The sequence below is a fragment of the Panthera uncia genome, chromosome X (assembly GCF_023721935.1).
Source record: "Panthera uncia isolate 11264 chromosome X, Puncia_PCG_1.0, whole genome shotgun sequence".
Taxonomy (NCBI): Eukaryota; Metazoa; Chordata; class Mammalia; order Carnivora; family Felidae; genus Panthera; species Panthera uncia.
In genome coordinates, this window is record NC_064817.1 from 8939942 (window position 1) to 8953353 (window position 13412).

Sequence of the window (13412 nt, forward strand, 5' to 3'; positions counted from 1 at the left end):
GGCTAAAGGTGAACAGGTATCTGCTGTGTAAGCTGGTGAGCAAGAGAAGAAAGAACTGGGAGGACGGGGTGAGTGTGCAGGTCAGAGAAGAAGCAAGGCTGGGGTGAGAGAGAAAAACCAGTGGAGGGAAGGAGCAGAAAATAGCTCCACCTCACAGGCTGTGATAACCCACAAACCACCTGTGATCTTGATAGGACTTACTGTTTGACAGATATATGAACAAATTAAGGGGTAAGAAGTACATAACAAAGATGTTTGAGTGGAACTTCCAAAAGAAAGTTTAAAATTTATGTCAGTATATTGATCCTTCCTTCATGAAGCACGTTTAATTCAGATAAAATCTGCCATAGTAACATACATGTTCAAAGATACATTTTTAAGTTTATTTTGAGAAAGAGATAGAATGTGTGTGTGTGTGTGTGTGTGTGTGTGTCTGTGTGCATGCCCGCATGTGCATGAGTGGGGGAAGGGCAGAGAGAGTGGGAGAGAGAGAATCCAAAGCAGGCTCCGCCCTGTCAGTACAGAGCCGGATGTGGGGCTTGAACCCATGAACTGTGAGATCATGACCTGAGCCAAAGTCAAGAACCTGATGCTTAACCAACCGAGCCACCCAGGCGCCCCCAACAATGCATTTAAATTTTATGTATATGTTTTCATTTAATAATTAGAAATTTGTGTTTGTGTTGAGCCAGAGTTCTTTCTCCGTAGTATTCCACCCATGGGGCACCATCTGGACACGAGGCTTCCTGAATTCCGGAAGCACAGACCCAGCAGAGATGACCCTGGACAAATCGCAATGGGGAGTGATGCCTGGCTAGGGCTGGTGAGGACGAGAAGGCATGAATCAGACGCACGTTGTAAGGCAACAATCTGCACACTGTGAAGACTGAATGGATTTATGGAGCAACATTCAGGCAGGCTTCGAGGCAACACTAAAGCCTTTGGCCTGACAAAGTTGGGGTGACAGGGAGGAAACAACTGTAGAAACAGGCAAGCTTGGGGAGAAGCAATATTGTGTTCCAACACGTTGACTTTGGGGTGACAGTGAGATACCGTAGGGTGGGGTTTCCCAACCTTGCCCCTCCAGGGATTTTGGACTAGATAATTCTTTGGGGGGGGGAGGGTGTCCTGTCCACTGTAGGAGGTTTAGCAGGTCCCTGGTGTCTGCCCACCCCATGCTGGGACCCCTTTTCCAGTTTTTGTGCTACACGTATAAGGGAAAAATATACTAAATTCTTTTTTTTTTTTTTTGTAATTGTTTTTAACACTTATTTATTTTTGAGAGAGAGCATGAGCGAGGGAGGGGGAGAGAGAGAGGCGGAAAGAGACATAGAATCAGAAGCAGGCTCCGGGCTTCGAGCTGTCAGCACAGAGCCTGACGTGGGGCTCAAACCCCCGAACTGTGAGATCATGACCTGAGCCAAAGTCGGACACTCAACCAACTGAGCCACCCAGGTGCCCCTAGTAAATTCTTAAAAGAGTCCAAGTCTCTATCCAATAGCCATAGGTTATCAAAAGTTGCCCATTTTTGTCCTTAGACTTGGGAAAAAGAGGGGAGGGTTTATGTACATCTGTTCCCCAAAAGTGACTTGTTTGGAGGAGAAAGTAAGATGTTCACCAGTGTTTACGTGCGACTTAGCTTTCTCAATAACTCTTTTATTTGTTTGTTTATTTATTTATTTATTTAGCTGTAGGGAGACAGAGAACGTGCGAGTGGGGGAAGAGGTGGAGAGAGAACCTATTTTTTTTTTTATTTTTATTTTTAAATTCGAGAGAGAGAGAGCACCAGCAGGGGAGAGGGGCAGAGGGAGAGAAAGAATCTTAAGCAGGCTCCACGCTCAGCATGAAACCCAATGAGGGGCTCCATCCCACGACCCTGGGATCATGACTTGAGCCGAATTCAAGAGTTGAACGCTCAACCGACTGAGCCACCCAGGCGCCCCTTGATACTTCTGGATTTTCAATTCCATCTGTTCCGGCTCTGCCTCAGTGGCTGCCATTTTCACACCAAACCAATGGAGGCCCCCACAGTCCCACATATGGTAAAACCCAGAAATGCTAACCAATCTATAAGCAGCGAGAAGGCATCTGTTGGGGAAACTGTAGGGTGAAGGGGCGCCTTAAGTGACTGTGGCTCAGTCAGTTAAGCGTCCAACTTCGGCTCAAGTCATGACCTCATGGTTTGTGAGTTGGAGCCCCACATCCGGCTCTGTGCTGACAGCACGGAGCCCGCTTTCGATCCTCTGTCCCTATCTCTCTGCCCCTCCCCTGCTTGTGCTCTCTCTCTGTCTCTCTCAAAGACAAATTTAAAAACTTAAAAAAAAAAATGTGGGGTGAGGACACCAGCCCAGGACTGAGAGTCTCCTGAAACCCAAGCAGCAGCCTCCCATCCCCAGTCGAGCGTGGGTTTTCTCATGGGCAACAGGGGATCATAGAAATAACATATAGAAATAATAGCCATTTGGTGAGGAACAACCCACCAAAGTATATGTCTCCTGTCTAAACCCCCCAACAGTGAGGATTCGTACCCAACGCTTCTTGCCCCCAAACCTAAACTTCTTGCACTCCCTTCTCTGTCTCTTGTCCCATTGCTGTAAAGGCCAAATGAGATACTAGGGGGTAAATCACAGCACAAATGTAAGGGATCAGTAGTATAAATGCCCTCCCGCCATCCCTTAATTATAAAAGTACTACGTGTTTGGGGGCCCTCTTTCTCTCTCGTAGCCATCTTCTCTTTGAGGCACCGAATCTTCAACTTGGGCCTGTGCGCCGCCCGGAGGGCTGATTAAAACCGTCCGGGGCGAGCCCGAGAATCCGCATTTCTAACTAGTGCCCAGGTGGTGTTGCGGCTGCCCGTCGGGGACCGGCGCTGAGAACCGCTGGTCTAAACATCGCCCAAGTCCCACAGCCACAGTCAAGGATTTCCATGTCCACATTCGACAGCACTTTGCATGGCGGTACTTGCTCGTTCTGTCCCGGTCACGGTCGTTCCGCCTCCCTCCCCGACAAGACTGCGAATCCCTTGAGGGCCCGGACCACAGCTTATTCACACCCACAGTGTCGCACAGGGTAAATCTTAGCTCGCAGTTGTTTAAAAAAAAAAATTGGGGCTAAAATTCTGGAAGGTGATCTGATAAATATGGCTATCACGAATTATCCCCAATAACACCATTATTGTATAAATGATGCGCACATTAACCTTTTCGGCGATTTCAGAGATAACTGAGGGCAGCATCTTGAAACCGAATGAGCGTGTTTCTAACGATGTCCCTCCGAGCAAAGTTGAAGGGAAAACAGTACAAAGGGAAGGCTCGCGGGGCGCCTGGGCCGCTCAGTCGATGAAGCGTCCGGCTTCGGCTCAGGTCATGGTCTCGGGGTTCATGGGGTCGAGCCCCGCGTCGGGCTCTGTGCTGAGAACTCGGAGCCTGGAGCGTTGCTCTGGATTCTGGGTCTGCCTCCCTCTCTGCCCCTCCCCGGCTTGTGCGCCTGGGCTCTCTCTCTCTCTTTCTCTCTCTCAAAAATAAATAAACATTTTTTTTTTAAAGGAAGGCTCATTTAGGATTCACACGAACACGGTCCAGAGATCCCATAAACTACCAGGGGAGCGCATCTCCCTGGTCTCATTACCCCATCTGATACATTTGAGGGCAAAGCCCTTTCTGCTAAGGCCAGGCTAGTGCAGGAGATGGTCCAGCTGGGGGGGTTTACCGCCACCAGGGGGCATGCGACTCTTTCTGGCGAGTCAACACCACTCACGGCCGGTAGGGGACAGCAACACTCTGCCTAAAGCTTTGGGTTTCCCTTCACAGAGAGCTCAGGGTGTGGAGCGCTCATTGTTTGCCCTGAAACCAGGCTTCTTACCTGCCTGTGGACTCCAATTTTCCTCCAAGTGGCACGACAGCCTCGGGGCCAACGTGTTGGAACCAAGCTCATGAAAGGGTGCATCTAGTGCAAAGCGGACAGTGGACTCTGTCTCATTAAAAACCACACAAGTTTTTGGGGGGGGGGGGTCCTAATCCTGCAAGGTTTGTCCAGCTGTGTCTAAGTCTCATCCATTTAGACATTGGTCAACTCAAGTGGAAGTTCTTTATTGGCTCCTGGTGATGTCACACGAGGCTGGGAGAACAGGTTTTCTAGGTGTGGGGCTTTAACTTAATCCCTGAACCATCTAGAAAAAAAAAAAAAAAAGCCCTAAGGCCTTTCACCTCCTTCGGAGCCAGGGCCTCTGGTGGTAAGTGGATACTAAGCTTTTCCCAAGTGCTCCTAATAAACAACAGAAAAGCCAAGAAACGGCAATGCGAAGGGAGAGTGAGGAAAGTAAACTCTGGGGAGGAGGCTCTTACCTTTGCTGCCTGGAAGCCACTTGGGAGTTTAATGGGCTCGTGCGGTTGCCAGGGCCCCGCCCCAGGTTCTGATCAAGTGGTCTGGATACCACATGGGCGGCTGGAGTTTGGAAAGATCCCCGGGTGCTCCCAGTGAACAGCCAGGCCTGATAGCCATTGTTCGATGTGCAACGTTCGCTCCCGTGTTAATGGGATCCTCACACCCACTAACTAGATTAAGGGTCCTTATGCCTCGAGCACATTTAAAATAAAACCCAAGACTTGGCAAGAAAAAGTTAGCACTTGGGGCACCCGGGTGGCTTAGTCGGTTGAGTGAAGGACTTCGGGTCAGGTCATGAACTCACGGTTTGTGGGTTCAAGCTCCGCGTCGGGATCTGCGCTGGCAGCTCGGAGCCTGCTTGGGATTCTGTCTCCCTCTCTCTCTGCCCCTCCCTGGCTCTCGCTTTGTCTCTCTCTCTCTCTCAAACAGAAACATTAAAAGAAATTTTTTTGAAAAAGAAAAAGAAAAAGCGCAGGATAGAGGAATAGGAACCTGATGAAAATTGAGCATAAAACAGAGTCAGGTTCTCTCTCTCTCTCTTTCCCAAATTGCCACCATTAACTGCTCCCAAAGAATCCCGGCCTGCTATTTACTTTATTCATTTTTGAACGAAGCATTTGTATTAGCTGACCTTCAAACACTTCCAGGTTGTCTAAAAGGAAGCCATGTGGCACTTTGACTTTTGAGTTACCTGGCAATTTGTATCAAATCCCTTTAAACCTCCCCAGCTGAGAATTACCGTTGTATGCTGTTGTATTCTCTGGAGTACGAGGCTCCAAACACAATTTAGGTCAAGTCCATTTAAAGGTTACTACACGGAGGCCACGACTGTGAGTGGGTGAGCTCCATCCACAAAATGGCCCTCTGTCATCTCGGGGGATGGGGTGCCAGTTACGTTTTTGAACATGCTGTTAAGTCCCATAATTCTCTTCGGGAAGTCAGACTAACGGTGCTCTCCAGGGCAGGCAGGGTCGGAGGGGTAGCATGGCGGGGCGGGTGTGGCGGGAGGAACTAAAGCCTGGAGTATGTGGCAAGCTGGCCTCGCCACTCTCTCGCCGACAGTGTGACACCAGGCAGGTTTTTCACTGTCTCCGAACTTCACTTTGCTCGTCTCTACTCTAAGGGAATAATAACCATGTCAGGTAGTTTTTCTTTTAAAGTTTACTTATTTATCTTGAGAGAGAGAACGAGGGCGTGAGCAGGGGAGTGGCAGAGGGGGAGGGTGAGGGAGGGAATCCCAAGCAGGCTCTGCACTGACAGTGCGGAGCCCGACTTCGGGCTCAATCTCACACCCTTGAAATCACGACCTGAGCCGAAATCAGAAGTCGAGGACGTTTAAGCGACTGAACCACCCAGGCGCCGGCACCGCCCGGTAGTTTTTCTTAAAAGGGATAGACCCAGACGCGCTGGTGACTGGTTCTTGGGGAGGGGCGATGTGTGGGGTTTGCAGGTGTCCGCGGTGTAAATCCTCCCACAATGGCTGATTTCAGGCTGCCAGCATGACACCAGCGAATACGGCCTTGGGACAGACGTGCACCACCGGAGACGGGCCATCTTAGGGAACCTTCCAGGGTGCACCAGGCACTCGCAACCCATCACATCCCCGCTGTCTTCACCCAACAAGAGCCCCTGTGCTGACATAGGGTTTTACCATTTTTCAAACATTTTTACGGGTCCTCTCATTAAATTCTCGGGGCAACATTGTGAAATGGCAGGGTGGGCCTTACTGTTTGTACAGACGAGAAGGCTCAGGCTCAGAGGGACGGGAACAAATTGCTGAAGGCCACAGGGTAAGTAATCTATAAAATGGGTACAGTGGGCAGAATAACGGTTCCCCCCTAGAGAAGTCCGCATCCTAGTCCCTGGAACGCGTGAATGTCTGGGCGACCAGGCAACCGGAAATTCGGGTTGCAGCTGGAACGAAGGCTGCTTGTCAGCGGGCCTGGAAGTAGGGAGCGGCCTCAATTACCCAGGTGGGGCCAGTGTTCTCACAAGGGTCCTGAGCCGGGCGAGAGGGAGGCAGAACAGGAGGACGGGAGGGAAACGTAACAGGGCAGGAGAGAGGCAACATTGCTGGCTTTGAGGACAAAGGAAGGCTCTGTAAGCCTAAAGGCAAGAAAGGAGATGCCCCCTGGAGCCTCCAGAGAGGGACACAGCCTTCCAGTGCCTTGACTTTGGCCCGGTGAGACCCGCGTGGGACTTGTGACCTCGGGAACCGTAAGAGAATACATTTGTGTTGCTTAAGTTGAGAAACGTATGGCAACTGTAACGGTTGTCGAAGAGCTGAGCAGGCAATTAGGCCTCCTCCTCCTTCAAGTCTCAGGGCACATTCCAGCTCCGGTGGGGGGTGAGAGGGGGCGCGGGAGGCCTCTTTTTTCTCCATCTTTCTAGGCCCGGGCTTTCTCCCCCGAGTTGTCATGATCCGTGGGTTTTAGCACTTCCTGCGGCCGTAATGCTCCGCATCAGTCAGCCTAATCCCCAAGGGCAAGATACCATTCTCTCCCCCTCCTGCTTGCCCCCCACCAGCTTCTTCCCCAAGAGCAGGGCATCAGCGCCGGTGCAACACGCGTGAGTGTGTGCTTAAGGGACTGACTGCTCCACTCTGGCCTCAGCAGTAGCGCTGTCCCATTGCCGCCACCAGAAATCGGGGCGCTGAACTCTCAGTGTTGCGGGACCATGAAAAGCTGCTCTTGGTAGCGTCGGGACCTACCTCCCCCGCTCCCTGTAGTGCAATCCGCGAGCCACAGGAAAGGTCAAGACCGCCCCTCTCCCCATGGCCCCACAGAAGCAGCCTTTCCTCCGGCTGGCGTGGGTCAGCCTCTTTTGCAGAGGAAGGAGGGTTGTGGCTCAAGACCGGAGAGAAACAGGCGTGACGAACAGGCTCATGGCGCGCCCCTCTCTGATGTCGCCGTCTTTGTCTCAGCAACGCCTGTGTTGGATTTGGGCCTTCGGGCTAGGCACTGGCTTACTCTGTCCTCATTGATCCAATGTGAAAAGTCCCAGCTCGGTGCTCTGCTTACTTTTCAAGGCTTGTGAAAAAGGAATGGAGAGAGAGGTATGGGCGAGCCTTGAGTACTGTCACAGGGTTAATAGGCTAGGAGCGGATGTGACCACGTGCTGAGAGCCGGGGCTACGTAGGAAAGTTCACATTCTCACGGGAAGTGAAAGTGAGTTGCGTCACCTCTGTCACGTGACGGCTGTGTGCTGCTGATCAAGTCACTGGGCCCCTGTTTCCTCACACATGACACAGGGAGCCTGATAGGTTCCATTTATTGATTACTTCCACGCATCCCACCCGTTCCAAGCCCTTGGCCATGACCCGTATCTTACAGTCCTATCGTTTCTCAGTGTCAGAATTGGGACCGGCTACGTAGTTTGTGAGCCCTCCTTCAGAACTGGTTACATTTCCCCACGGCAGCAGCAGGACATTAAACCAAGCCTGGGGCCCTCCTGAGCGCAGGCCCCTGTGTGACCACACAGGTTGCCCACCCATGAAGCCGACCCTGGGCCGTGTGACTCCAGAGCAGGGCGAGAGCACCCCCTAGAGGAAGCTGTTGCAACAACACTCCAGGGGCACAGTGGGGAGGGGCTCCTGGAGAAGAGGTGAGAGGTATGTTGGTGGGGGGAAACGGGGAAGGGTGGATGACTTAGGGGTAAGTGGAAATGTCAAGTTTGGGTTACAAACCTGGATATCCTGGACGGCAAAGTGGCGGTGGGGGGAGGAGTGCAGTGGGTAGAAAAAAACTGCTGACGCCTGATGGCCTAGCCTTTTGTTTTGAGGACATCGGGCCTATCTGGGGGTGTCATCACAAGCACAAACTTTGCCTTTGGGCACACAGCAAACAGGATACATTTTTTCAGGAAGTGGAAAGTCTTTGAGAAGAAAACAAATCAATTTAATTTCCTAAAAAGAACAGCTGTTAGTGGCATTTCTCAATTTGGGCTTCCCCCCCCCCCCCCCCGAACATTCCCTTCCAATTTTCAGAGGCATGATCAGTTCTCTGATTACTCTATGATCATATGTCATATCTATCGTGTTTTCATGTAATTATGTCATATAATAATTGTACATTTCAGAGGAAACAAGCCAGGCAATTAAAACAAAACAAAACCAGAAAAAAAAAAAAAATCTTCCAACTCTCTCCCAGATTCTTCTCTCAAACTTGGTAGGGGCCCGAGAAGTGAGGCACCTCAAGCCTGAGACTGCCTGGGTTCAAATCCCAGCTCCTACCCACTCAAAATGGCACTTGGGACAAGTTAGGTAACCTGGGTCCCTTCTATAAAGTGGGGGTAAGCATACTAGTTCTCACCTCAATCCTCCTGTGTTACGTTGTTCTGAAGATTGAATGAGAAATACCTTGACTAGTCCCTCATCAAGGTACCATCCACTGACACTGCAGTGGTGAGGTTGGGTTGAGCCTTCTGACCACCCCGGAGGTCTAGCAAGAAGGGCTCTTGGGTTCTTCTTCCCACAAGGGCTCACAATAGAGTTTTTGACAGATTCAGCAACCTGAGGCAAGCAAGGCCACGGAAGAGAGGGGAAGCTGCCCCATATCTGTACCTATTTTGAAAGAGGAGCTCTCTGGATTAATAAGAATCTCCCGGGGCGCCTGGGTAGCTCAGTCAGTTAAGCGTCTGACTTCGGCTCAGGTCATGATCTCACGGGTGGTGAGTTTGAGCCCCGTGTCGGGCTCTGTGCTGACAGCTCAGAACCTGGAGCCTGCTTCGGATTCTGTGTCTCCCCCCTTTGCCCCTCCCCTGCTCACTCTCTGTCTCTCTCAAAAATAAACAAACCTTCAAAAATAATGATAATAACAATCTCCCTACTTTTCGTGATTCAGGGCTGGAATTCTGCCCCAGTATAGTTCTTGGGTAAGCATTCAACAAGCGTTCTTTCAGGCCCCTTGCTGTTATGCATTGGAGATGCAGAGGGAAACCAGCCCAGGCCCACCACTGAGGAGAGCCAGCCCGACTGGGAGAGTGGCAGGGAACAAACAAATGGCAACAGGGACAAATGTCGCCACAGAAGGCTTTCCTCCAGAGGCCTGGGGGTGTGAGGATAGCATTCTGCCTCAGGGAGTGGAGACAGCTTCCCACCTCAGGTCACATTTAAGCACAAGTCTCTAAAATGGCTGCCAGACAGGGAACTTCCGGGGCTGATGGAAACATTCTGTATCTCATCCGGGAGGGTGGTTACACCGCCATACACGGCTGTCAGCCCCCGTGGAAAGCACGCGTAAAATGAATGCACTCTGTTTCATGTGAATGAAACGTCAATCAGGTTGATTGTAAACAGTCTGCAGGCCCGGGCGCCATGTTGTCACGTCAGCACGCTGCCTGGCACTCGGTGGATTCTCTGCTGAATGAGACCCTGAAGGGCCGAGTGTGTCCCCAGGAGCCGGCTCCGTGTTGCTCCCGGTTCTGAATCCTGCCTTTGTGCAGCCACCAGGAGCTGAGGGCTGAGGCCAGCCTCTGCAGGGGAGGAGCCTCAGCTAAATGCATTGACCTTGCCAGGCCTTGGGGAGTTCAGGGAAGTCTTTCTGCTTCCTCCTCTTGGCAGGGGGCTCTTCTGGTCTGAATGCAGGGCCCTACTGGCCGACCAGTTCCAGGCTCTGAAGGAGCATTTATCATGTTCGTGGCTCCCATGTGCCCTTAGAGTTTGTTGACTAGTCTCTTCCGGGCTGAGCTCTCAGCCACCGCCTCCAATGCTGTTCTCTTCTGAACCCCCCACCCTCTCTCCTTGCCCCTCCCTGATCCCCCTCCCCTCTTCCTCCTCCCTCCCCCAGGCGAGGACCCAGCTGGGGCTGGGCTGCCAAGAGACCCCAGGCCAGAGCCTTGAGGCCTGAGACTTACCAAGGCCCATGTGTGTCTGTGTTTGGGTAGATCTGGATGGACAGAGAGCTGAAGTGACGATCGATTTTGGGAAAGGGTCTCAGTTTCCCCCCTCAAGGTAAGGCTACCAGACAAAACACAGGAGTCCTAGTTAAAGTGGAATTTCAGATAAATCATAATTTTTTAACTACGTCTCAAATATTGCATGGGGTAACGCACTCGAAAGTGTTTGTCATTCGTCTGAAATTCCAGCGGAGCGGGATTTTGGCTACATCTAGCAGCCCTGCTCGGCGTGGGGGACAGCAGTGGGAGAGGACGAGGAGAGCACACAGCCCTCTGGGGGGGGCAAGGGCGTCCAAGCCTTCTCGGTGCTTCCCCCAGGGCATCGGAATGGCAGGAACCACGGTGACAGGGTGTGTGAGGTGTGAGGCTGCTTTCCACCAAAGCCATTATCCGATGAGCCTGATAATTGGGAAAGAAGGGGATGGGCTGTGAAGGTGCTTCGTCCCCTCCCCCACTGTGGGGCTCCTTCTCCCTCCCCGTGAGGCCAGCTGAGGTAGCCAGGTGGGGCACCGAGAGGCTGACAGGGCGGCCAGACTTCTGTCCGGCCTCCTCACCCGCTTTCCCGGGCCTCCCCATCCTCGCGAGACCCACGTGGCACCCCCCCCCCTTTAGGACCTTCACCCCATGGCTCCATGGGCACCGAGCTGTCTAGGCAGGCATAGGAGGAGTCAGCGGAGAGTTACTTGCATATAAACGGGTGGACGGATGATGAAACCCCAGGAAACCACGGCTCCTCCCAGCCGGGGCCCCAGGCAAAAGCCAGCCTGCCAGGCTTGGGACCTGCTTCTGGCCTCACTACATGCCCAGAGACCTTGGACCAGTCCCTTACCGTGTGCCCTGTCTCTTCATTTGTAGACGGGGTGCCAGCTGCCTTCCCGCACCCAGGAGGCAGGAATGAGCTGGCAGGTGCAAAGTGATGGCAACATTTAAAAATGAAACACCTGGGGGTGCCCAGGTGGCTCAGTCGGATAAGCGTCTGACTCTTGATCTCGCTCAGGTCACCATCTCAGGGTTCGTGCACTCGAGCCCCGCATCAGGCTCTGCACCGACAGCGTGGAGCCTGCTTAGGGTTCTTTCCTCGCTCCCTGCCCCTCCCCCACTTGTTTTCTCTCTGTCTCTCTCTCTCTCTCTCTCTCTCTCTCTCAAAATAAATAAATAAATAAAGTGGGCGCCTGGGTGGCTCAGTCAGTTTGAGCGTCTGACTTCAGCTCAGGTCATGATCTCACGGCTCGTGAGTTCAAGCCCCGTGTGGGGCTCTGGGCTGACAGCTCAGAGCCTGGGGCCTGCTTCGGATTCTGTGTCTCCCTCTCTCTCTGCCCCTAACCCACTCACATTCTGTCTCTCTCAAAAAAAATAAATACACATTAAAAAAATTGTTTTCAAACAATAAAAAATAAATAAACTTTAAAACAAAAATGAAGCCTCTGTACAAATGTACCTTTTTATGGTGGTTCAACCTGGCTACAGGTGCTTCTGCTTTGAGAAATGCAATACGTGAATATTCAGGCACCTACACACATCGCCAGGAGATTCAAACAGCAGCTCCTCTGAAAATATGAATCGATTCACCAAAAGGTAGCGTTGTGCTCGCATTTTACGGGAAAACATCTAAGACCCAGCTTCTGTAGCTGGGACGGCTCTTCATTGGTCATGTGGTAGGCTGGCTGCCTGCACTCGATGTGCTTGGATTGCATTCTAGAAAGGAGGCCTGTGGCTGACCTGTCTACAGTCCATTTGCTTTAGGATTATGAGCGTCATAGTCTTAGTAACTGTCCTCCTGCCCCTTTAAGAACAGAAGTTCCCTCGGTACAGAAAAGCAGGAAGTGTCCCTGCTCTATCTTGGCTGGGAGTTTCACTTCCTTCCAGAAGTGTTTTCGTACTAAAGAAACCCCAAGTCCAAGGTCTCATCTCTTTCTTTCAAAGGCAGCCTTAACTGCCTTTGTGTTGGGTTTTATGAAATTTCTTGGGCAGGAAAATATGCAAATATATTTTTTTACTCTTTAGTTTTAAATAGCCTTTATTTTTTAGAGAAGTTTTACATCCACAGCAAAACTGAGTGGAAGGTACAGAGATTTCCCATATAGCCTCTGCCCACACACACACATGCAGAGCCTCCCCCATTGCCGACACAGATAATATATTCTTTCAAAGTTTTATTTATTTGTTCTGGGACAGAGAGAGGCAGAGAAATAGAGGGAAGGAGAAGTCGGGGGGGGGGGGGGGCAAGCAGGGAGCCCGACGCGGGGCTCGAACTCACAAACCCTGAAATCATGACCTGAGCCGAGATCAAGAGTCAGATGCTTAAGCAACTGAGCCATCCAAGCGCCCCGACACAAATAACGTTTGTTAAATATATAAAAGGTGAAAGCAAAACATAACATGATATTTTTAATATTTTAAAATATGAAAGTAATACATGCTTCTGGTAAAATGTAAATGGTTGAGGATTCCCCAGAGGTAACTTCTGTTCATAGTTCTTAAAATTCCCTTCTGGAAATTGTCTCCGTAACCTCACTTTATTTATCGCACAGAGATAGAAGATACGACATTTAAAAGGTTCTCTTTTTTCCATTTAGGGTTATACTTTGGGGGAGCCTGGCTGCCCCGGTTGGTGGAACATGTGACTCTTGATGTCAGGGTTGTAGGTTCAAGCCCCACATTGGGTTTCTTTCTTCTTTTCTTTCTTTCTTCTTTCTTTCTTTTCTTTCTTTCTTTTTATTTATTTGAAGAGAGAGAGCTTGAGCTGGGGAGGAGCAGAGGGAGAGAGGGAGAGAAAAATCCCAAGTAGCCTCGGGGCCTGAACCTTCGAACCCAAGGATCATGATTTGAGCCAAAACCAAGAGCCAGATGCCGCCCAGGCACCCCTGCCTTAGTCTTTTCCTAATGGCTGTGTAATTTTCCATCGTTTGCATATCTGTCACATATTTAACTAACTCCCTAATTAATATACACTTGGGTTAATCCTAGCTCTTCGTCTTACGTACAATGCTATGGGGACAGATATATGTGCATGTGTGTATGTACGTGTATATCTTGGCATAACTGCCCAAACACGGCCCTAGAGAACATTTCTAGCAGGGGAACCACTGGATCAAGTGGGAAATGCTGGTTTATTTGTGAGGGCCCCTGGTAGC